The 24612-nt window shown below is 33.1% G+C and overlaps 1 long non-coding RNA gene across 1 annotated transcript; it reads right to left on the reverse strand.

Moving 5' to 3' along the window:
* Positions 1 to 1468: 1468 nt before the first annotated feature.
* On the reverse strand, positions 1469 to 24384 carry LOC121250220. Its single transcript, XR_005937734.1, has 4 exons — positions 24339 to 24384; positions 23160 to 23162; positions 21962 to 21966; positions 1469 to 1570 (listed from the first exon to the last, which is right to left on the reverse strand). It is a non-coding gene; the product is annotated as an uncharacterized LOC121250220 (long non-coding RNA).
* Between the last annotated feature and the right edge of the window lie 228 nt (positions 24385 to 24612).

The following is a 24612-nucleotide window of genomic DNA, read 5'->3' on the forward strand; positions in this document are numbered from 1 at the left end:
ACGTACAAGTATTAAACAGTCATGAGTCATAATTAATAATTATGTATGCACAAAATATTTATAGTGTTGGAAAAAATAAACAATAAATTATAAAAATTGAAAGTCTCACTTATCTGAGATAGTTCTTGAGCTGTTATAGAGGAAAGTACAAAGATGATGAAAGTCAAAAGAAGGCTTACTCCATAGAACACCTTTATATTCGAGAGTTTATAGGTTGTTGTGGCTTTAACTCTCCCTTACCTACTTATCTTATTTATAGAGTGTACGTATATATCCATGCACATGCAAACTTCTATGTGTATGCGCATGTGAGAGAGGGATATGTTTCTAGTTTGTTTGTCTTGATTATAAGAAAATTTTGATAAAAAAAATAAAAGAATTATTAGAATATGTTAAATTGGACCTACTTGAAATAAAGAGAGATAGAATGCAACTTGTGCTACAAAACATAAAGGATAGCAGCAGTGGCAGAGCCAACCATTTTTGTGTGGGGATCGAGGCCAATTTTTTAATGTGTAATATTTATGAAAAATAAGAAGAAATAAATATGAAGTTTAATTCTACAGTAAATTGTAAAATCATAATTATATATAAAAGTTACATCTCAATAAAGTAATCTTTAAATAGAACTTTCATTTCGAACAAAATAAATTATAATATGTTATATACACGTAGAAATTATAAGATTCTAAAAAACACAACTTAGCATATCCTTCGATAAATGATAGTATTTCATGTAATAATATTCATCTATTATAATTTTGCAAAGATATTTTTAAAAGTCTTGTTCTCAATATAAACTAATAGATGATTTTTTATAAACTCATATTTAATTCTAGTATATAAGCTACTTTATACAAGTTTTGTGTAAAATCTGGTTATTTTCGTGCCACATTCAGTACATAATGTTACAGTTGAGACCTTGAATAATTTTTTTCTTATTTAATGAAATCTAGAGGATAAAAGTTTTCAACTATTTTTTATACAAAATGTCAACTTTAAATGATTCTTTCAGTGTTTATTTCACTTTGAGTTCTATATTAAGAAGCTTAATACCGTATAATCAAGAATTTATAGTTCATATTAATAAAGTTTTTATTCTCATACATTTAAATTTTCGTTTTAAACTTATTTAAAATTTATCCATCAAATTGAAAGAATTATTGAGGGTAGAGAAATTAATTTTGAAGGGCCCACGTTGCAATAAATATATGATATATAGAAATTAAATAAAAATTTTGACCAGGTATTCTCAGAAGAACTTTTGTTAAATGGTATAAATAAAATTATTTATATAATAATAATAAAAAAAACTTTTCAAAAGAAATTATACGTAGAGTAGCCTCGTCCAAGAACAGTTCTCATAAGCAGAAGAAAGGCCAAATCATAAGGACAACTTCAGCCTAGTGGGTAGGGCTATAAATGAACTAGTTTATTCGATAGCTCATTCAGTACTCGTTCAGTTAAATTTGAATCGAACTCGACTCGTAAAAAAAAAGTTCGACCGTGAAAATAGATACCCGCTCGATTAATAAATGACACATACTCAACTAAACTCAACTCGACTCGACTTAGACTCGTTAAGGCCCGTTCGTTTATACCAGAGTCAACTCGTTCATATATTGATAAATATAAACATACAACTATGTATATATACATATATATATATATATAATAGCTAATAATATAAGTGTAGCACTTTTATAATTAAGTATATAATAGCTAACTTAATTATTTATGTCTATATAGTGAATATGGTTCATAGCTACATTTTATAATTTGTACAATAATTAGTCGATAAGATTTAAATTTTTCATATACTAGTATGTGAGAACTATATATGAAATATATATATGCTATCATATTATGTGTATATATTAATAATTTATGTAGGCGTATAATATATTGTTATTATAGATAAATATCAACATGCTACATATTAATTATTTACAAATTTTTAAAATCTTATAATTTAATAGAAGTTCTACTTAAAACAAATTCAATATTAGATTTTTTATTTATCTAATTTCTTAATTATTAAATCTTATTCAAAAAATAAAAAAAATAAACAACTTGAGTCGAGCTCGAGCTTGAGTTCGAGTTGAGAGTTTAACTTAACGAATCAAGCTCGAACAAATGTTAAATAAAAATCTCAACAAATTTGACTTATAGGAATGAATTATTTAGGGACGAACTAAATTTCATCCTTAAAAGTTAGTTTTTGGGACGAAATTTAAATTTCATTTTAAAAAATTTCTGTGACGAATTAAATCGTCTCAAAAATTTTTCTTTTTCATTCGAACGGAAAAAAATCCGTTCGGGCATAAAAATCTTGGCAGGGAAGTAATTTATTATACCAGGGAAAGTTCAAAACCGTTCGAACGATAATTATTTTTGTTCGAAAGGAAAATATTTGGTGGCAAAACCTAGCAGGAAGGTTTCTAAACCATTCGAACGAAACATATTTAGTTCGAATATATTCAAGCACCACATTTATACATTCGAACGTTTAATATTAATCTCGTTACGTAACTCAAAATATAAAAAAATATATATATCATATATACAAATTCATTAATTAATTTTATGTAATTAATTTAAAAATATTTTAATCATTTCTTTTACGTTAAATAAGATTTTTTGTTAAATAAATATTATCAGCCATATATCACATAATATAAATCAATAATTACTCCAGAAAAGATAAAATATTTAATTTACAACTAAAGCAAATTATCAAAACACCATATATACTGTCCATAACTATAACAAAATAAAAATAAAAATAAAAAATAGAAACTACTGTGATGCGAGGTCTCTGCACACATCCTCGATTGCAGCTAATTGTCTCTCTACTTGTGTCAGTCGAGTACTGAGCGTGACCTGAGTTACATTATTGACATTAATCTCTGTACATAACTCATTAATTTTTGTACGTAACTTAGAGACGCTAGTAGTAATCTATGTAAGCAACTCAGACATGACAGTATACACTGCATCAATCAACGCTGGTGTGTGTATGCCGATCTCAGTACGCAGTACGTTAGCTATCTCCTCGCTAGTAAATGTACATGATGCCTCGGCCTGTGTAGATGCCTCACCAGCCGATACTTCAGTATCTCCCAACTGTGCATCTATCTGAATATCAGCCTTGTTAGGAACATGTCCACAAAAATGAAATCTCGAGTGTCCTGTGCTCCGTGACAAAGTGGTGCTGTTGATCGGCCCCATCGGCTCTTGTGCATGCTCGGCAACTTCTGGCAAGATCCCAGAATGTAGCAAAAATTGAGTGATCAGGATCCCAAACGGTAGTATATCTGTCGTAATGTACCGAGCCTCTAATTGGATCCTCTCAAATATATACCCTATGAGGTCGATCGGAATGCCACGAGCGACCCGTATCATAAATCTCGCTCGATCCATGCCAACCTTGGTCTTGTGCTGCTGAGGGTCAATATTATTGACGATGATCAAATTCATGATCTTGAAAAAAGAAGATAAATCTGTCTGCCTAATGCTCTTCATCCCATCGTACACTGTAGCATCTGGTCCAGATACGATTTCATCTATGTAAATTGGCCCATTGTCCTAAGACATCTCTGCATCACCTGAAGGATCAGACTCTCTAGGCGGCAGGTTCGGATAGAGATCAACCAGCCTAGGAATACCAAGATATACAGAGAGTAGGTCTGCTGAAAATGTAACAGGAGCTCCTCGGACACAGATCCTGTATGCCCCTCCATTGTCTGGGCTGGCACCACCGAGCTCTTTATAGAACTCATCAACGATATCAATGTAGGAAATGAGCTCCACTCCTTCTTCTTGCTGATCTAAAATTGGTGCCTAACCACGATCATTGAATACTGATGGGAGGGAATGACCCTCCCATATAACCATAAAACCATAAAAATAAACGATAAAATAACTTTTAAAGTGCATACCTTCACTTAGGAGGAAGAGTGTTTGATGTAAGTGGTGATTACGGCGGCAGACGGCGGCGATTGATGGGCATTCAAACGTTGAATATCGTTTTCAAACGGTCGGGACGGCGGCGTTCGAGAAAGTTCAAACGGTTTTAAATTATTGTTTGAACGTTATTATTTACCGTTCGAACGTATTTGTTTCAATTTTAGTAAAAATTTATATTATAGTTTATTATATTTATAATCCTATAATTTAATATAATATATATGCTATTATAGTAGATTATATATGCTGTAATATATATGTAATGTTATAGTATATTATAATATTTATTGCGATAGTATAATACTTCAAATAAAAACATAATAACTTATATATATATTATTATAGTATAATAGTAATATATTATAATATGATAGTATATAGTACTATATATATGAGTTTATACTTAACTAATATATATCATACAATATATTCTATTATACTTTACTATATATGTTATATATGATACTATACAACATATATAGAGTATAGATTACAAATATACTATCATCTTATAAATTTCTCTATACTTTACTATATGATCTTAGTATATTTGAGGCTATATATATGTGAGTATATATTACTAATACATATGATCTTATATTTTCCATTATACTTTAGTATAGTATAATATATATCATATATATAGTATAGATTACTATATATCATATAGTATATATTACTAACATATATTGTATATATATTGCTATTATATATGATAGTAATATATTACTAATACCTGGAGGAGATGGTTAACAAAGTCTGGAACAAAATCAGTGGTTGGAAAATGAAAATCCTATCATCAGGAGGCCTTTTGATCCTTCTTCGGCATGTGTTTTCTATCATTGCTTTACATATATTTGCGGTTATGCAGGTCTCTCAATCTATTATTAAATAATTAAATCGAATGATGAGCACATTTTTTTGGGGTGAGGTGAATGGTAAAGGGAAAAAAAAGTAGGTGGTATGGGATAGTATTTGTAAGCCAATAGAGGAGGGTGGAATGGGTTTGCGTAAATTGGAGGATATGCAAAACGCATTGCATATGCGGTTTGCTTGGAATTTAATTCAAGGAGAGTCCCTGTGGGCTAGGTTCCTTAAAGAAAAATATGTGGGCTCTTCACCTTGGTGTCTCATTGACATGAATAAAGGAACGAGGTTTTGGAAAATGATTGTTAAAAGTATTCCTAGTGTCCTTAATAATGCAAAGTGGAGAGTTAGAGATGGGAACATTTTATTTTGGTATGATAAATGGAGAGATGGGGGTCCGTTAATTGATGAGTTCCAGATAGTGGGTAATTCGATGCTTAAAGTTAAAGAGTGCAAATTTTCCAATAGTTGGGATGTGAAGCTGTTGAGTACGTTAGTGGGACATGATAATGTGGAGGAAATTATTGAGGCTTTGGCCGGCTATAAGGGAGGATCTGATGTATGGATCTGGATGAAGCATGAGAGTGGGAGTTTTTCTACTAAATCTGCTTGGGATTGCATTCGAATACAAGGTTCTAGTATGAAGTGGCATCCTTGGATGTGGCATATGTTGCTCCCACTTAAAATTTCTGTTTCGATGTGGAACGCATGGAACATGGCTTTGAGCGTAGATGATCGTCTTCGACGTATTGGGATCCCGATAGTTTCTCGTTGTGATTGTTGTGATGAAGGTAAGTATGAAGACCAAAACCACATACTTTTCGAAGGTGAGTTTGCAACGGCAATATGGCATTATTTTGGAGCTACTTTTGGTCTTCCTCTTGGTCTTACTTGGAGGGAGACGATAACGATTTAAATTCGACGTGTGGCCTCAAACTCTCAAGTGGGGCTCATAGTGGGGCTTCTACCTTCTGTTATTACTTGGTACCTTTGGCGTAGAAGATGCACTGCACGCATGGAGGGTAGTATTCAATCTATTAGTTCGGTTTGGCTTTCTATTAGAAGATGGATGGGATTAGTCAAGATATGAAAAAGGTTAGTATATGTTCTAGACATGACTAACAGATTTTACAGATATTGAATATTCCGGCATTGATTCCCGATAGGAAGTATTTAAAACTAGTTGCTTGGCAAAAGCTAGCTCAAGAGTAGTTTAAGTTGAATACATACGGTAGTAGTCTTGGTAACCCAGATCCTTCAGGGGTGAGTGGTATTATAAGAAATGATCGAGGTTATATGGTTCACGCCTTTAATTCTTATATTGGATTTGGTTCAAATAATAGAGCTGAATTGTTAGTTATTTTGCAGGGTCTCAAAGCCTGTAAGGATCTGAGGATTAATTTTGTGAAAATTGAATTAGATTCTCAAGTGGTGATCTCGTGGTGGAATAGGCGAAGGTGTGGGGTGTGGTACTTGGAAGATTTTTGGGAAGATACTCTAGCCCTTATGGATTCTATGGTGTGCATAGTTAGACATGTTTATAGGGAGGGAAATAAAGTTGCTGATTGGTTGGCTCGGAGTGGTGCGACTGGTCTTAACTCTGAATGGAGATTTCTCAGGGATGTGCCTAGGGTGCTTCGAGGATTAATTCGTTTGGATATACTGGGTTTGCCATCTTTGCTTTGCTATTACCGTCATTTTCATGTGGAGGTTTGTCCACAGGTTGGATTGGTAAGATTTTATGATTTTATGTTTTTGAGTTAACGTTGTTTGTGGTTTCTTTTACAGGAATGGTTTTCTTTGTAGGATTTTAGTACGTCTTGTCTTGATGTTTTTTTCTCTTGGTTAGAGGCTTCCAGTACTTTTGACACCTGGTTTAGGTTCTTTCTTGCTTATCTTGTAACCCCAGGTGCCGGTATATAACCACGGTTTTCCTCCGCTATAAGTGAGGGTTTATTAATAAAATTTGGGACAGGGTCACTCATGGATAGGTGAAACTTGGCTCTTCTAAAAAAAAAAAAAAAAGATACTATATATAGTATATATTACTAATATATATGATAGTATATATTGCTAATAGATATCATCTTACATTTTTATAGTATACTTTAGTATAGTATAATATATATGATACTATATATATGATAGTATATCTTACTATATATATGCTAGTATATATTACTAATACATATGATCTTACAGTTTTCATATAATGATGAAAATAACTATATTATTTAAACATTAAGGTGATGTGTTCGAATGGTTTTCGTAAAACGTTCGAACACTATATTTGCGTTTGAACTTATGAAAAAAATATTCGAACGATTTATTGCAGTGGTGGGAAAATATTCTGCCAATTAATGACTTTAGATTACCGTTTGAATGTCTTTTGTCATCGTTCGAACGGATTATTGCAGTGGTAGAAAAATATCCTGCCAATTAATGACTATGGATTACCGTTCGAATATCCTTTGTCATCATTCGAACTGTTTCTTGGAGTGGTGGGAAAATATCTCGCCAATTAATGACTCCTGGATTACAGTTCAAACGTGATTTTTTTTTCCATTTGAACTCGTTGAAGAAATTTGTACAGGCGGGAAAATAGGAGTCGTGAAAATTTTTTACGATCGACACAATTTATTTACGTTCGAACGGTTAGTGAGAACATATAATCTTCCCGTGCGCCGTCAGTCCCTCATTTTTCTCTTCTCTTTTCCTCTCTTCTTCGTTTTCTCTCCAAAATCTTCCATTTTTTTCACGTACACCGTCAGTCCCTCAATCTTACAAGGAGGATTGCACACTTATTTTACTTAAAGGTATGACTTTCTTTTTCATTCTACTTCCAAATCTATTATTCATTCTATTTATATATATATATATATTGTATAGGTGTTTATTAGAGAAATCTATACTTTAATATAGTTGTTTATTGATTTTATAGTTTATATATATATTGTGTAGGTGTTTATTAGATTAAACACAAAATATGTTTGTTAGAGGGTTGCTATTCGAAATATATATGTTGTATGTTTGTAGTGTTTTCTAAATATGAGTTTGTGATGTTTTGTGAGATTGTGTTTTGTTTGAACTGATTGGTGTTTGGATTCTGGGTTGAGACCGTTCGAACACGATAATATTTCGTTCGAACGGATAAACGAGTTCGAACAGTCATTTAAGTGTTCGAACGGTTGTGCCCATTAGAACTTAAAAATAATAAACATAAGGTAAATAATAATAAAACTCATATTGATACTTAAAAGATAATAGTTGTAAAAACTATCTTACAACTAACTTAAAAAATAATAAAATTAAATTTTAATTAATACTTTAAAATAACTATAATGTATAATTAATCTAATACGTAATTAAGTAAAATCTAATATACTAAGGATACTGAAAATATACTTAATATTAAAAAACTAATATAATTAGGATACTTACAGTACACTTAATATTTAGGATACTTAAAATACCCATGATATAAATAGATACTTAAAATAGTTTGATAATTAAACTACATAATTAAGGTTTGGGGATTCTCATATCAACTTGTATTCTCGTATTTTTTATTATTGTCGTGTTTTAATATCGTATCTTTTATTTGCTATTGAAATAAGCCTTAGACTCGTTCGAGAGTTATCAATCATGTGGAATGGTTGATTAATAACTCTTGAATTGTCCAGAGTGGACATTTTGGGATTGTAAGATCATTCTCACAAACTATCTAACTACATTTGTTGCATCCGACATTATAATTTTGGTGGAGTCATCCTTTGTTGTTCTCTGGATATGCAGTTTCGGTGATGGGGCATTGATGTATTACTCGTCGGTGCGCACGACCAAACGAGCATTTTTGAAGAACTATGGGGAGATGCTGCCCAAATTTTTTTGAACGTGACAGATAATAGTTGGTAGGTTGACGATTATGATCTTACAATCTCGAATGAGATAAGACCAACTATCCGGTGAAATGAAGAAATTGCACAATATGTTATATAATTGATTGTTTGCTGATGCACGTGACTGTTTGCAATAGGATATTAGACATGGATAAGAGTTGGATGCGAGTTAGAAATCGGTTGGGTGAGGATTACAATGTATATGTTGAAGGAGTTAAAAATTTTTTAGAGGTCGCATCATGTACAATTGGTAGTGACGGTCGTATTAGATGCCCATGCCGACTTTGCAAGAATTTGCATTCTCATAAGATAGAGTTGGTGAGAGAGCATATGTTTGTCAAATGTATTGACCATGGTTATACCGATTGGGTCTTACATGGAGAACCGTATCCAACGTCATTCGAACTTTGAGATGATGAAGAAGAAGACATCGATGAAGATGTACATCTTGAGGTTGTTGGTGATGATCCTGAAGAGGATATGGAGCAAATGCTAGGCAACATTAGTGCGAGAATGTTTATGGATGAAAGTGGAACAGATCCATCAAACTTAAATGATCTGTGCCATAACACTTTTATCCGCTTGTGGAATGATTCACAGCGTAAGTTATATCCAGGGTATAGAAGGCATAGTAAGTTGTCATTTACAGTTAGACTGTTTTATATAAAATCCATGTGCCAAATATCTATTAAGGCTATTATATGTTGCTCAAGCTGTTTAAAGAGGCACTTGCAACAAAGTGGTTCGTCTATTTACATGCCAATTGGGTGGTATACATTGTCAAGGAATGAAGGAGCTACATTTTGTGAGTGGTTACAGAAGATTAAATTACCGGACGGGAATGCCTCGAATCTAACAAGGTGTGTGCGAACAAATGATTGGAAAATTACTGGACTCAAAAGTCATGATTGTCATGTATTTTTACAATGTATCTTGCCTGTTGGTATCCGTGAGTTCTTGACCGGAGATATGCGGATTGCATTAATTGAGTTAGGTGCATTTTTTAAAGATTTATGTGCTAGAACGTTGAATGTAGAAGATTTGGATCGTATGGAATGAGAAATTGCACTAATATTGTGTAAGTTGAAGAGTATTTACTCACCGTCATTCTTCGACATCATGGTTCACTTAACTGTTCATTTGCCACGTGAGGCTCGACTTGCAGGACTAGTCCAGTATAGATGGATGTATCCTATTGAACGGTTTCTTGGAAAGTTGAAACGCATAGTGGGTAATAAGGCTCGCCCAGAAGGATCAATTGTAGAAATATATATTGATGATGAGTGGCATACATTCTATTCCAAATACTTTCACGACGTTAACACAAGGTTTGATCGGCCGAAAAGAAACTTTGATGTTGACCAAGCAAGACAACAGAACGGATTTTCTGTATTTTTCCAATAAGTACGTCCACTTGGTGCTCAGCGTGGTTATGAGTTGTGTGAAAGAGAGTTCGAGAAAACTCAGTAGTATGTGCTAAATAATTGCCCAAAGATAGAGAGCCACTTGAAGTAAGTTCAAATTAATTATTAATTAATAATTGAATTTACTTACTAAACAATTATACGAATATAATTATTATTGGTAATTTTTAATTTTAGTGATCATATTAACATGCTCAAAGAATTGTGAGTAAATGATATAGACCAGAGACATGAACAGGAGTTTCCGAAATGGTTTGAATAACGGGTAATGACATTAATACAGATGCAATTTTACACTAACATATTTAAAATAGGCTAGATTGTTAACGGTTGAATATTTAATATGTAGGTTGTACAAATGCATGCGAGTAATCCGAACGATATATCAGATGAACTATATGCACTGGCGCGTGGCCCTTTGAGACTTGCTGCTCGATATTCTGCATGTATTTCTCGAGAAATTTGGTATCACAAAATTGATCGAGAACTTTATAGAAAAACACAAAATAGTGGTGTCATTGTCGAAAGGAGTCATGATGGAGACAATGTTGATTTCTATGGAGTTATCGTAGATATAATTGGAATGAGATATATAGGGGAGCTTGTGGTTTATATATTTAAGTGTGATTGGTGGGGTTTAAGTAATCCTCGAAGGGAAAATGCCATGATAAATATTTTCTGAGTATTAATAAATCAAAAAAATGGTATGAAGATGATCATTTTATTTTGGCTTCTCAAGCATTTCAAGTATTCTATTTAGACGATCTCCTGTTAGGAAATTAATGGTAAGTAGTACAAAAGTTTTCTCCTAGAAATATTTATGACGTTATTCCTGAAGAGGAGGAACAAGATGAAGAAGAAGATGATCTCTCAGAAGCATACCAAGAAAGTCAACCTGCCTTTAATTTATTTGTGGATTTGAGTCAGTATGAGATGATCCCATTACATTGGTAAGATATTGAGGCTGAAATGATTGACCGATTTTGTGTTCAAATTATACAGTATCTCGCAATTATGCCACCAAAGAGGAAGGAAGTTCGCATTCCATCTCCACCTGTTCCTAGCTCTCTGTCTGACTCACCATTTGAGATTGACTCTATGGAACAAGGTAAATAGCTAATACTTATTTTTTCAATTAAGATATATGATAATTGATACGGGGTAAATAACTAATATTATTTTATAAGGATAACAGTACAATCTAGTCACGGACGAGGTACTACTATTGGCGGGACGTTGGAGAAATATCGTAAAGTATGTAAGATTAAGGTTAACATTCCTGATGAACATACCGGAGGCGAGGGACAACAAGCAGCTTGGCTTGCATCACATGTGGGTGCTCTTACACAGACTTATGCACCTTTGGCTACGAGTTCATAGTATAAAGTTTCGCAAGATGTGAAAGAGCTTATAAAGAATCATTGTTTGGTACGTATTATTTAAATAATAAATTTATATTGATATTATTTAATATTCTAAATGATAATATTTTTGTGTATATACGTTTTCAAGGATAACTTCAAACTAAATTGTGGTCGGAGAGAGGAGCGTAGGATTGTCGAAGAGCTGATGTGTAATGCATTTCATAAGTATAAGGTGAGGTGTCACGAGCATTACAAGAAGTACGAGAGCAAGGAAGATGCACGCAAGCATCCTTTTGAGGATGTTCGACCTGAAGAATGAGACAAACTTTGCGACATGTTTGAGGATCCATCATATAAGGTAAATTAAATGAATTCATTATGTGTCATATTTATAATTTTCACTAACTTTTACAACTTCTATGCAGGAGCGAAATTCTATAAACAAAACGAATAGATTGAAGTTAAAGATTCATCATCATGCAGGCTCATGATCTTTCCATCGTCTCTCTCAGAAATTGGTAATGTACTCTCTTTTTTTATTCTACATAGTTTGTTTTTAATATTGACTTTATATCTTAATAATATCTCTTGTAGAAAGAGTCAGACACTAAATATGATCTAACAAAATTATATGCTACATCACATACTAATAGTAATAGAGAGTGGACTCATCCCGATACTCGTGAGAATTATGTAAGTATTTTAATTTCTTTTAATTAAACATATTTAAATTATTGTGTTAATATTAATTTTATATGTTGTGTGTAGGATAAAATGGTTGCCCTCTGTGCTGAAACTGCATCAGATCATAATTCATCAACAAGTGATGTTGAAATTTTTACATAAGTTCTGAGTCAACGTTTAGGATATTTGAGGGGTTTGGATCACAGTGTAAAGCGTTCAGTCTCTTCATTAAAGCCAAGCACTACTGCCATTGCGTTAAAGAATGCAAATTCTAGGATCGAAGAATTGATTGTAAAATAGCATGAGTTAGATGCTCAATTGACAAAATAAGCAGACATAAATAAGCACATAAAACAGTAAGAAGATCAACAAAGAGAGATGCAACTCCAAATACAAAAACAACAAAGACAGATGCAATTTCAAATGCAGATGCTTATGCAACAATTCAGGCCTCCAAGCAATTGATTTTCGTTAGAAGTATTTTGCATATTGAACAATTATATATCATGTACTGATAATTTTATTAGTATGATTAGTATTTTATTTATTTAGTTCTGACTTATTCGATTAGTTTTAGTTATATTGAACAATTTATAATAAATTTGTGAAATATAAATATCTACTTGGTAAATTAGTACTGTCCATGAAAATAATAACTGTTCGAACTCTCATCAAACGTTCGAACATATATAAATCTGACACAACCGTTCGAACATCACAAGTTAGAGTTCAAACGGTAAAAATGTTGCGCGCCGTTCAAACGAGTTCGAATAGGCAATTCACTATTTGCGTTCGATCATCAATTTGTTTGTTTGAACGTTTCTTCATGTGTATTTGGTCGAATGGACTGGTATCGATCGACTGGCCATGAAGTACCCGTTTGAATAGAAATATTGTTCGAATGTTATTTATGCCATTCGAATGACTTTTCGGGATGAATTTAAATTGCCCTAGAAAACAAAATCTGTTCGAACATGATTGAACGGCCCAGCTTAATTTCATTCCAAAAGATATTTTTTGGGACAAATTTATGATTTTCGTCCCAAAATACCTTTTTGGACAGTTTTATTGGGACGACCTTGAGACATTTTTTTTTCGTCCCAAAATATCGTTTGGGACAAAATTTCAGTCTTTTGGGACGAAACTTTTCATTCCAAAAGACCTTATTTTTGTAGTGTGAGCTCGAACTCGAGTTTTTTTAGTCTAGCCGAGCTCGACAAGCCAAAGACTGGCTCGGCTCGGCTCAATTACAGCCCTACTAGTGGGGGTGTGTTTTTTACTCCATGAGAACTCTAAACTCCAACCTCTAGCTCAATAAGAGACCAAATTGAACATTGAATCCCAATTCGATTCAAATCTAACTTGAGATCTACTTTGTTCTTTGTAGTTAGACTAGTTAATAATATAATTATAGTCTTATTAGAATTATTATAAAGAGTAAAAATATTCTCTTTTTCAAGTGATGTGAGATCTTATACTTCATCTACAAGCTGTTCAAGAGAGACCGATGCCACATCTGAACTATACTCTTAAAAGACTAGTAAGTATTATATTTAGAGCTCTATTGAAATTACCATAAAGAGCAAGAATTCTTTTCGTTCTTAAAAATATGAGATGTCATACACTATCTATATTCATAATGCAATTTGACATACCAAAAGAAATTTAAGAGAAGATGCTACATAGAAAATATTGTGTGCAATTCAAACAATATACACCAAAATAGAGAAGAGAGAGAGAGAGACCAAAACATAGATTTCGCTTTACCGCGTAGTACATACTACATACTCAAATTTGGCGTGCTGGACAAAACATTGATAGATCATTGACTGGCTATCATTAATCGACAAACAAAGGATTGAATACAGTACTATAAAATTATAAGAGCATTCTTAATGGGTTATGTAAAATTCATGTTTTTGTAAAATTTGAAGGAAATAGCTCAATATAGTCCATCCAATGGATTATGTCTTTTATAACTAATGTTCTCGTAAAAATACATCTGCGAATGCATATAATCATAATAAGTAGTAAAATGTTTTAAGGAAAACGGTTATCGAACCGACATAGAACAATTACGATATTGAGTATTAAAATTCACTAAATTAATTACTATTTAGAAAATTAAAATTTGAAGAATGATTTATCTAAATTAAACTGAAGAAAAGAATATTAAAATTAAGATTTTAAAAATATTAAGAATAGATCTAGAGCATTTGACTTCACCTAGAAAATTCCACACAATTTATTCTTCCTTGTTATAGAATCCCAATTATTCCAAGTTGATTATACAAATTCCTTAACTATTCAATATTTTCTCTCGAACAATACCAAAAATATCTCCAAATAATAACTCCATATCTCTATATGAATTTAACTAATTAGAGACTCATTAAGTTTTTTGGATTTTTCTTGAAAATACACTAGTCGCAATAAAGTATCTCCGCTTTTGCTCAACTAATGGTGTTTAATCCTAGAGCTGTAATAAAAAATCATCTTTTGGTCTCATTGCAATCCAAAAGATCGGGCAATAATTAGTTAGAAAATTGTAAGCATTAAGAACAAAGAATAAACACTCAATAATGGAAATATTGAAAATAAAATAACTTAGAATATAAACTGTGTTCAATGCTAGGCTACATCAAAGTTCAAGAAAATAGAGTTAGCTCATAATGAAATTAAAAAGAATAAAACTGGTATTCTTCGTTGAAGTCGATTGAGGAAACATGCGGCTTTCACCTTTCTCTCCAGATCCGTCTCCTCAAAAGAAACTCAAAGAATAACTCTGGAATAATCGAAAACGTAAAACTCAGACTCTCTAAACTCAAAACTAAAACTCAGATTAAGAAGTAAAAGACTCCCTATTCATTCCACAAGACGAGATTAAATAGATGTCAAAACTCAAATCCGAAAACAAATTAAATGCGGCTTCAATCTAGCCTGAAAATCTAGAAAATAGTTTTTAAAGATAAATGCTAACATAAAAGGGAAATATCCCCAGAATATTAGAATTATCTAAAATGGAAGATTCAATGATATGCAGCTTGATTTATGGAGTTTGGGAGGATAGAGGCAAGTAGATTGATTGAGGGACTCGAAAGGTGGTCAGCAGAGGATTAATCCTAATCGGGAGGAATTATCCCACCAAGTAAATGCCGTGTGTGCTGAATATAACTGGCGGCGTAGAGGTCACAAATGAACGGGTGTGGAGGTCACAAAGGAACGGGCCTCTCCTCGCCTACTGAATGGAAAGACTCCCTACCAGGATGAAAGACTCCTCTCGCCTTTTCTAGTTGTTGCCCACGATATTGTTTATGTTGGTCATTTAGAATAGTCGTCCAATCTAACCGCTGAGAGCCTTGTTGCCAAGTCTTCGCGCCTTTTGGTCGCTAGTCTCCTCGCCTACCGAAAGGTAAGTCTTCTCGTCTTTGGGTGTGAAAGATCTATTTGCTACCCACGGGACAAGGCTCATCGCCCAAATCTCATCGACTCTATTCAGATCTCGCTGCCTCTCATCGGTCTATATCCGTAGTACCAAAATGCTCTCATTTTGCACTAAATTTTCTCATTCCTTCAAATCCAAGAAAATAAATAGAAATATGTAGAAACAAAATAAAATCAATAGTATTGAAGGGAAAATGACATTTTTTATAAATAAAAGAGTGATAAAAATCACATAAAAATAACAATTATCAACTAATGTCCAGTTTGCTACAGTACCATCTCTACATCTATGAAACACTATTCACACTTGTATAAATATTTAATTCATTTATCTCTCTACTTTTTACTCTATTCATTTCTTTATCTACTTTCTACTTTCTACTTTATTTGAAATAAATAAAATTTATTAGAAAAATATAATATTTAAATGATATAAAGAAAAAATAGATAAGCTGATGTATGATATATTATAAAAGTCAATATGTAAAATAGAAAAAGTAGGCTTTGATGATGAATTTTAAAAGATAAGATGAAAAATTCATTAGGAGTGTTCTAAATAATGTAGAGGGGAGGAAATCAGTCACATCGTTTATATGTCCATACGAAGAGTATTATGGGTCTCCTCTTTTCCGATTGAATATTCATCTTGTTATAATGGTAATCTTTCCTTTTTATAACTCATATTACATTGCTACACCATATGAGGTTAGTTGATGCAATTTTCAGTACACCTGCTACTATCTTGCTCCCTGCACACAGAATGAACATTGAATGTCCAACGAGATGCCTTTAATGACTAATTTAGTTCCTTATCCTTTACACGTGTGTATGTGTGTGTGCTCTCAGAAAATCCATTGGTTTAGGCTTACCTTCTTTCCCTATATATCATAGGTGATGTTGGCATGCCATCTTGGCATATTTGGATTATCGATATCCAACATGTCATCCCAAATATTTTAGCTTTTTTTGCACTTCGAACTATTATGTGAGGGCCCAACCAGTGCAAGGGGATAGACCACCAATGCACTTGAGTGGAAACAAAAATGATGAACATTCCATTGGTTGGTGAAGAAAATTGTTGCGAATGCTACAGAGTGCAACTAGTCCAACAGATGGGGAAGCAAGCGCCTTGTAGACAACCTGATAGATATGTCCCACAATGAGGTAGAGATGAGAGTCATGCACCATGGTAGGCGAGCTAGAAAAGTTGCCCACCTTACAGTTTAGAACAAGGAGCCGAAGAGGCCAGTGGCTTTGATGAAAGAAGAGCTACCTGCCCAAGGCGAGAAACAATCAATGATAGAATATGTGAAATATGGGAGCTTTCCGGAACAACACGGAAGATACTTAGAAGAGTGGTAGTGTCGTACGCAAATGCCTACACTCCACCTGAAGGGTCACATCCAAAGTGGGTCTGCTGGAGGAATTACGATTCGGGAAGTCATATAATTTGAACCCAGATATATGACCAGATGCCACGTGAAATATCCTTATTCAAGGATGAACTGAGGAGTTGGTAGGACGTAGCAAAGTGCAAGCCATGCCCTAGCTGTCCGTCTCTATCATCCTATAGTATGATAGTCAAGGCCAAATGACTCCTATTTAAGCATACCTGGAGTCAAAGATATGTCAAAATGATGTATGATAGTCCCACCCTATAAAAGGGATTTGGACATGGGAAAAAATCTCAATTTTAAAATTTTAGACACTTGAGACCTCGTGGAGCAAGGAAGGAGTGACGCAATTGAGTAGCAAGCCCATTGTTGTGAGGTAGGTTAACTTCTAAAATAGGATCGTAGAATGTAGGGTGAATGTTGTGTGTAAGAGACATTTGCATTTTTTGTAACATTTCCCTTTCTGAGCATGAATAAATCTGTTTTGGATCATTATGTTTATCTTATGTTCACTTCTACTTTTTCTAGTCAATGTGTTTGCTATTTTTCAGTGATTTATGATCTCGGTGTGAATATCTATATCTCTATGTGAGTAATGTGTATCGTGCATCAATATTCACGGGATGGGAGGGAGTTTCCCTAGCCCATTCTTGTAAGACGTTACTATGAGCTTCTAACGGGTAGTGGGATTCCCTATGAATGATTGGAGTGGTGTGGTATCGTGCTGATCTCACCTCATAGTCGGGATGTAGAATCCCCCAACATATCACTTGTTGGTGTCTTTGAAATGGCTATCCGGATAGATGTTCCCTGGTGCAACATGTGTGTTCTCTATGTGAGCGTCGACCTGTGTTAGAGTACAGGTGAGTTGGCTTGCACCATGTCGATCGGGTATAAGGGATTTCTCCAATGTAAAGCGGTGGAGTAGTTCATCCCCTATTTGCCCATCAGAACATCTGTGCGACAAAATGTATGTGTGATGAATATCTATGTGATGAGAATCTATATGATTGTAATTGTGCTTATGAAAGCAATAAGATTTTATGGATTTGAACTACTGGAGCGACTTGTGATTCCTCGCTTAAATAATACTAATGCTTTAAAGTACGTTGCGTAAGAGGGTAGCTCTTCAGTGGGTTATTCCTCATCATACTTATATAAAAAAAAGGTTTTACTAATAGGGTGATTCATCGCCATGTTTAATGTAACGGACTCATGTGTCCATGTCTTAGAGGGTAATTCATTGCCAAAGCATACATATATGTATCCTTTTATTGTTTACATGGACTGTTCATTTTATCTTTAGGAGCATTATATCTAATTAGTGGTTTTTGGCATGGCTGCCTAAACTACCTATAGTTTCACTCTTGGACCCATAAACTTTGATGCAGAGTTAGAACTAGGATTGGTGCCCGAAGAGGAAGAGCTAACCTCAATGGAACCCTAAAGACGGGAGGTCTATCTCTTTCGTAGGAGCCATGCATCATTTTGAGTTGTACTTAGCCTTTTAAGAAAAGGGTGACCAACTGTATTTGGCTTGCCGCCTATTAGGCGATGAACATACCGTTTTGGGTGTATGTAACTTTGTTAATATTTATGAGAAATGATAGTAATGATTTAATTGTGTTTTAGACTTCTAGAACTGCAAGGTCTAGTTTATTGACAAAACCTCTATGTTTTTCAGTGCGATATTAGTTTATTCTTCACTTATAATTTTTATTTTTAATAATTCAAATATAACTCGTTTTCAAAGTTTTGTCTTTTCTTTTAAGTGCAATGTATAAAAAGCTTACAAGTAAAATTTTCAAAATTATTGGTAGAATGAGATTTCAAAAATAAAAAAAAATATTTCTTATATATATTTTTACTCACTTTAGCGTTCATAAATTAATCTGGAAAAGGACGTAGGCATGCAATTCCCTCATCCTTTTGAAAGTTAACTAACGCCTGGAATTACTGCAACGTACTTAAGCTGGAATTAAGATATTCTACTACAATATGAATGATTCTTTCATTACGTACGAGGTTTAATTTTTTTGGTGTTTATTACGTGGAAGCCTTGCAGAAAAGCAAATAATCTGATCACTTTCATCAATTAAGTACATATATGCGTTTTTAAAAAGAGGGAAATTAGGAAAATTACGTACTTTTCGAAACAACGTACAACTAATTAAGCATAATAACTGCATTATATTAATCCTGCAAGCTAGCCTTGTGTGACATAAGAAAGCCAAATTATTCTTCTTTGCCATGCATTCACTCTTCTTATTTCATTACAATAACCACCTTAATATAATTACCATCTTTTCTCAAGGCCGGCAACCGCAAGTGTATGGCTTCTTACACTTCTCTTTCGGCTTCGGGCCTGCAGGCCGCAGGCAGCTTTGATATTTTGGAGCTTTGCCGCATACAGGGACCGCAGGCTTATCAATACCCCAAGTCAATTGCAGGTAGAATAGCTTCGTCCAAGAACAGTCCTCGTAATTAGAAGAAAGGTCCAATCATAAGGACCACTTCAACCTAGCTAGTGGGGTCTCCATAAATTAAAAGAAAAAAAAAAACTAGTGGAATCACTATAAGAAAAATAAATATTTGTGATCATTTATTTACGACGAAAAGATTATTTATAATCAAAATATATTCATTTTAATTATAAATAGTCATTTCGCTAGAATTAATTAGCCGCAAATAAATAATTTTCTTGTAGTGAATTGTGTCAGAGTTGCATTTAGATGATAGGATAATTTGTTAATGATTTGAATTGATTTATAAATAATAATTTTTTATACATTTCATAAATGTATTTGAATATAAATATATTGATGTTTGTATTTAAATGTATAAAATAGTTTAAGATGAATTTTTTAAATGTGAATGCGACTTATGTTTTTAAATGTGATTGGTGGGATATAGGCGGTGGTCGGATTTCGATACATAGAGATAATCACTTTACGAGTGTCAATATTGCATGTAAATGGTACGAAGATGATCCATTTGTATTGGTTTGTCAAGCTACCCAAGTTTATTACTTGGTTGATCTAATGAAAGGGGCCAATGAAGATATTGGAGAGATAACTTGGCGAGTCGTACAAAAATTTGTGTCTCGGAATATATATGATGCAGGAATGGTAGCGGATCACGATCATAGTGATGACGAAGATGACACTCCGATCATGGAGGCCTACCAGAAAGATGGAGAGTGTATTAATTTATTTGTTAATCTTGGACCCTCGGTGCACTTGAACTAATCTCCTTATGTTGAGATGACGTCCCATCCATATATCTTGACCCATCCATATGAAATGATCATTCGGTTCATGAAGTAAGTGAAGAAGAAGAAGGAGAGTCCAAAGAGGAAGTTGATGAAGAAGACGAAGAAGTAGATGATGATGACGAATATGTTATTAAAGTCAATTCTGAAACAAGTATGGAAAATACATCTGGATATGAAGAATAAAATTATTAAATATTTTGTTTACATAGATGATAGTACAATACATTTTTTTATAAATTATTCTATACTAATTTATTTTAAAATATTAATCATTTTCAAAGACGCCACCAAAATGACAACGAAGAAATGTGCCTCCTCCCCCAAGTGCCGAACCTATTCACGACTCCCCAACTAAAGACTCCACTCCTGAACAAGTTAATACATAGGAGACAGACAGCCAATCGACACCTACCAGTAAGGAAATTTTGTTGATAATTAATTATATTTCAATAGTTTGGGAACTGTATTTAATTATTTGAAAAATATTAGCTGATATCTTGTCACGTCGCGGATGTGGCTAGACACGTGGCCTTGCCCTGGAAAGAAATAGAAGGCATGAAAAAATCAAGGTCAACATTCTTGATAAATTCACTGGAGGAGTGGACGATAGTGCAACATCGCTTTTCTGCTATGTCGGCGCACTAATCTGAGCTTTTGCCCAATTTTATTTGCGATCATGGAGAGATGTTCCGAATGAGGTGAAGGATCACATTCGGAGTCATGTACTGGTGAGTTCATATGCGAACGTAAATTTTTTTAAGGATGTTTTGATTTCATATTTTTGATGCAATTCACTTCTTAGGATGAATTCGACCACAATTTTGACCGTAGTGAGGATGTGTGAACTGTGAACAAGTTGATGGCTACATTATTTCGACGTCACGAGGGACGATGCCATGACCACTTCAAGAAGTTCGAGCCGTTGGAAGAGGTTGTTCAGTCCCCTTTTCAAAAAATGAAGTTAGATGATTGGAAGAAGTGTTATGATCTTTTCACAAGTCCAGATTATCAGGTATTCTAGATTTATTCCCTATAAGTTATTTACATCTATATTGATTTCATATATTATATTTAACATTGTTACTTTCTCCTGCATCACTTAAGTTCTATCAATATACAGAATAGAACAGCTTTGACAATCCACCATCGTGCCGGCTCAAGGTCATTCCAACGTCTTGCTGATAAAATGGTAATTCAGAACTTATTAACTCTCACTCATTTTTATCATTTTCTTTTATTGAAGTACAAACATTATTCTTTAAAATTGCTAATGTGGCTTTGTTAGAAACGTGATGATCTGGAAAATTTATCCCTCATTCTTGTCTATGATGCTACTCACACTGATGAGCATAGTGAGTGAGTTGATCTTGTCGCTAAAGATAATTATGTAAGTGAGGTTATTTCCTGTGAATAGATTATGCAACATGTGAATTCATATTGTGTTTGATTTCTCATTTCTTTTAATATGTTACTTATTGTGTGTTTTTGTTGTAATTGTAGGAATAATGATTGAGATCCAATCAGCCTCTGACAAATCATCTCCTAATAACATAGACATATTCATGCAAGTGCTCGGGACCAAATATGGTTTGGTAAGAGGCTTGGGACGTTCTTTCAAGCGTGTCGATTCATCCTCCAAGACCTCGACTTTGGAAGTTAACAATCTTACTAAAGATTTACATACAGCATGCCAAGAAATTGAGCAGATGAAGTTGGGGCAGTAGGAATTGGAGTCTCTCTTATCGCGACCATTTGACTTAGAGACACGTTTCCAGGAGCAATAAAGAGACCGCGATTAGAGAATACGCATTGAAGTCCAAGAGGAAATACAGAGGAAGATGATGGTCTAGATGGAACGTGTTATGTCAATTCAACAGGATCGCAATGGGCGAGGAAAGAAGAAGAAATGACCTATATATCATTATTAGAAACTTTTATTGTCTATTTTTGTAACTTTATAAGACATTATTAGTTGTTACATTTATGGTGTAATATCAAACAATTTGTATGCTTTTTAATTTTATGAAATTACTATTTCTGATTATAACGTTTGCATATAAACAACAAATGTTCAAACATGGCTTCACGTTTGAATCAACGTACAAACAAAATACCAGCAAATCAAAACGAAACATTAGAACATAGTATGCTACGTTTGCACATTTTAACGCACAAACAATCTAAACGTTCGAATGATTAGAAAAGATACGTCCGAATAACAAACTAACATCTGAGCATTAAATATCATTCATGCAAAGCAAAAACAACGAACGTCAATTTTTTACGTGCGAATGTTAATCAGTCGGGTTAACATTTGAACGTCGATTTATATGTGTGAACGTTACTTTTTGTGACAGCTTTTAACTGTTGTAAAAAATTATCACGTTCGAACATTCCATCTCACAGAAAACTTCCAACCGTCACAAAAAAAAAAAAAAAAATTTATGATGGTTGAACAGTAAACCGTCACAAAAAATATTTTGTGATGCCTTTTAGGTGACGGTCATGGTGCTTATTTTTTGTGACGGTTTCGTGCGTCACAAGAGCCAGATTCTGTTGTAGTGGAGATAGTTCTCGAGCTGTTAAAGAGGAAGATATAAAGATGATGGAAGTCAAAAGAAAGCTTACTACATAGAACGCTTTCATATTGGAGAGTATATATGTTGTTGTAGCTTTAACTCTCCCTTACCTACTCTTATTTATAGTGTATCAATGCACATGCAAACTTCTGTGTGTGTATATGCGCGTGAGAGAGGCATATGGTTCTAGTTTGTTTGTCTTGATTATAAGAAAATTTTGATAAAAAAATAAAAGAATTATTAAAATATGTTAAATTGGACCTACTTGAAACGAAAGAGATATGATAGCATGCAACCTGTGCTACAAAACATAAAGGATAGCAGCAGTGGCAGAACCAACCATATTTCTGTAGGGGGCCAATTTTTTAATGTGTAATATTTATGTAAAATAAGAATAAATAAATATGAAGTTTAATACTACAGTAAATTGTAAAATCATAATTATATATAAAAGTTACATCTCAATAAAGTCATTTTTAAAGACAACTTTCATTTCAAACAAAATAAATTATAATATGTCATATACATGTAAAAATTATAAGATTCTAAAAAACACAACTTAGCACATCCTTCAATTTCTTATGATAGTCTTTCATGCAATAATATTCATCTATTATGATTTTGTAAAGATATTTTTAAAAATCTTATTCTCAATATAAACTAATAGGTGATTTTTCATAAACTCATCTTTTATTCTAGTATGTGAGCTAATTTATATAAGTTTTGTGTAAAATCTGGTTATTTTGGTGCCACATTTAGTACATAATGCTACAATTGAGGCCTCCAATAAATTTTTTCTTATTTAATGAAATCTAGAAGATAAGAGTTCTCAACTATTTTTCATACAAAATGTCAACATTAAATGATTTTTCTAGTGTTTATTTCACTTTGAGTTCCATATTAAAAAGCTTAGTATCATATAATCAAGAAATTTGGAGTCCATATTAATAAATTTTTTATTCTCGTACATTTAATTTTAGTTTTAAACTTGTTTAGAATTTATCCATAAAATTATTGAGGGTAGAGAAATTAATTGAAGGATCCACGTTGCAATAATTACATGATATATCGAAATTAAAAAAAAATAAAAATTGACCATGTATTTTAAGAAGAACTTTTGTTAAATGGTATAAATAAAATTATTTACAAAATAATAATAAAAAAATAAACTTTCCAAAAGAAATCATACGTAGAGTAGCCTTGTGCAAGAACAGTACTCGTAAGCAGAAGAAAGGTCAAATCATTAGAACGACTTCAGCCTAGTGAGTTAGGTTGTAAATGAAGTAATCTGTTCGATAGCCTGCTCGGTACTCGTCTGATTAAATTTGAATCGAACTCAATTCATGAGAAGAAAAAGGTCGATCATAAAAGTAGATACTCGCTCAATTAGTAAATGACATATACCCTACTAAACTCTACTCGATTAATACTCGTTAAGACACGCTCGTTTATGCCTAAATTGACTCGTTAGCTCCACTCAATTAAATCTCATTCATATATTGATAAATATATACATACACCAATGTTTATATACATATATATATATATGTAATAGCTAATAATATAAGTATAACACTTTTATAATTAAGTATATAATAGGTAACTTAATGACTTATGCCTATATAGTGAATATGATTCATAGCTATATTTTATAATTTGCACAATAATTAGTCGATAAGATTTAAAATTTTCATATACTAGTATGTGGAGACCA

This window comes from Juglans microcarpa x Juglans regia, chromosome 2D, assembly GCF_004785595.1.
Source record: "Juglans microcarpa x Juglans regia isolate MS1-56 chromosome 2D, Jm3101_v1.0, whole genome shotgun sequence".
NCBI classification, from domain to species: Eukaryota; Viridiplantae; Streptophyta; class Magnoliopsida; order Fagales; family Juglandaceae; genus Juglans; species Juglans microcarpa x Juglans regia.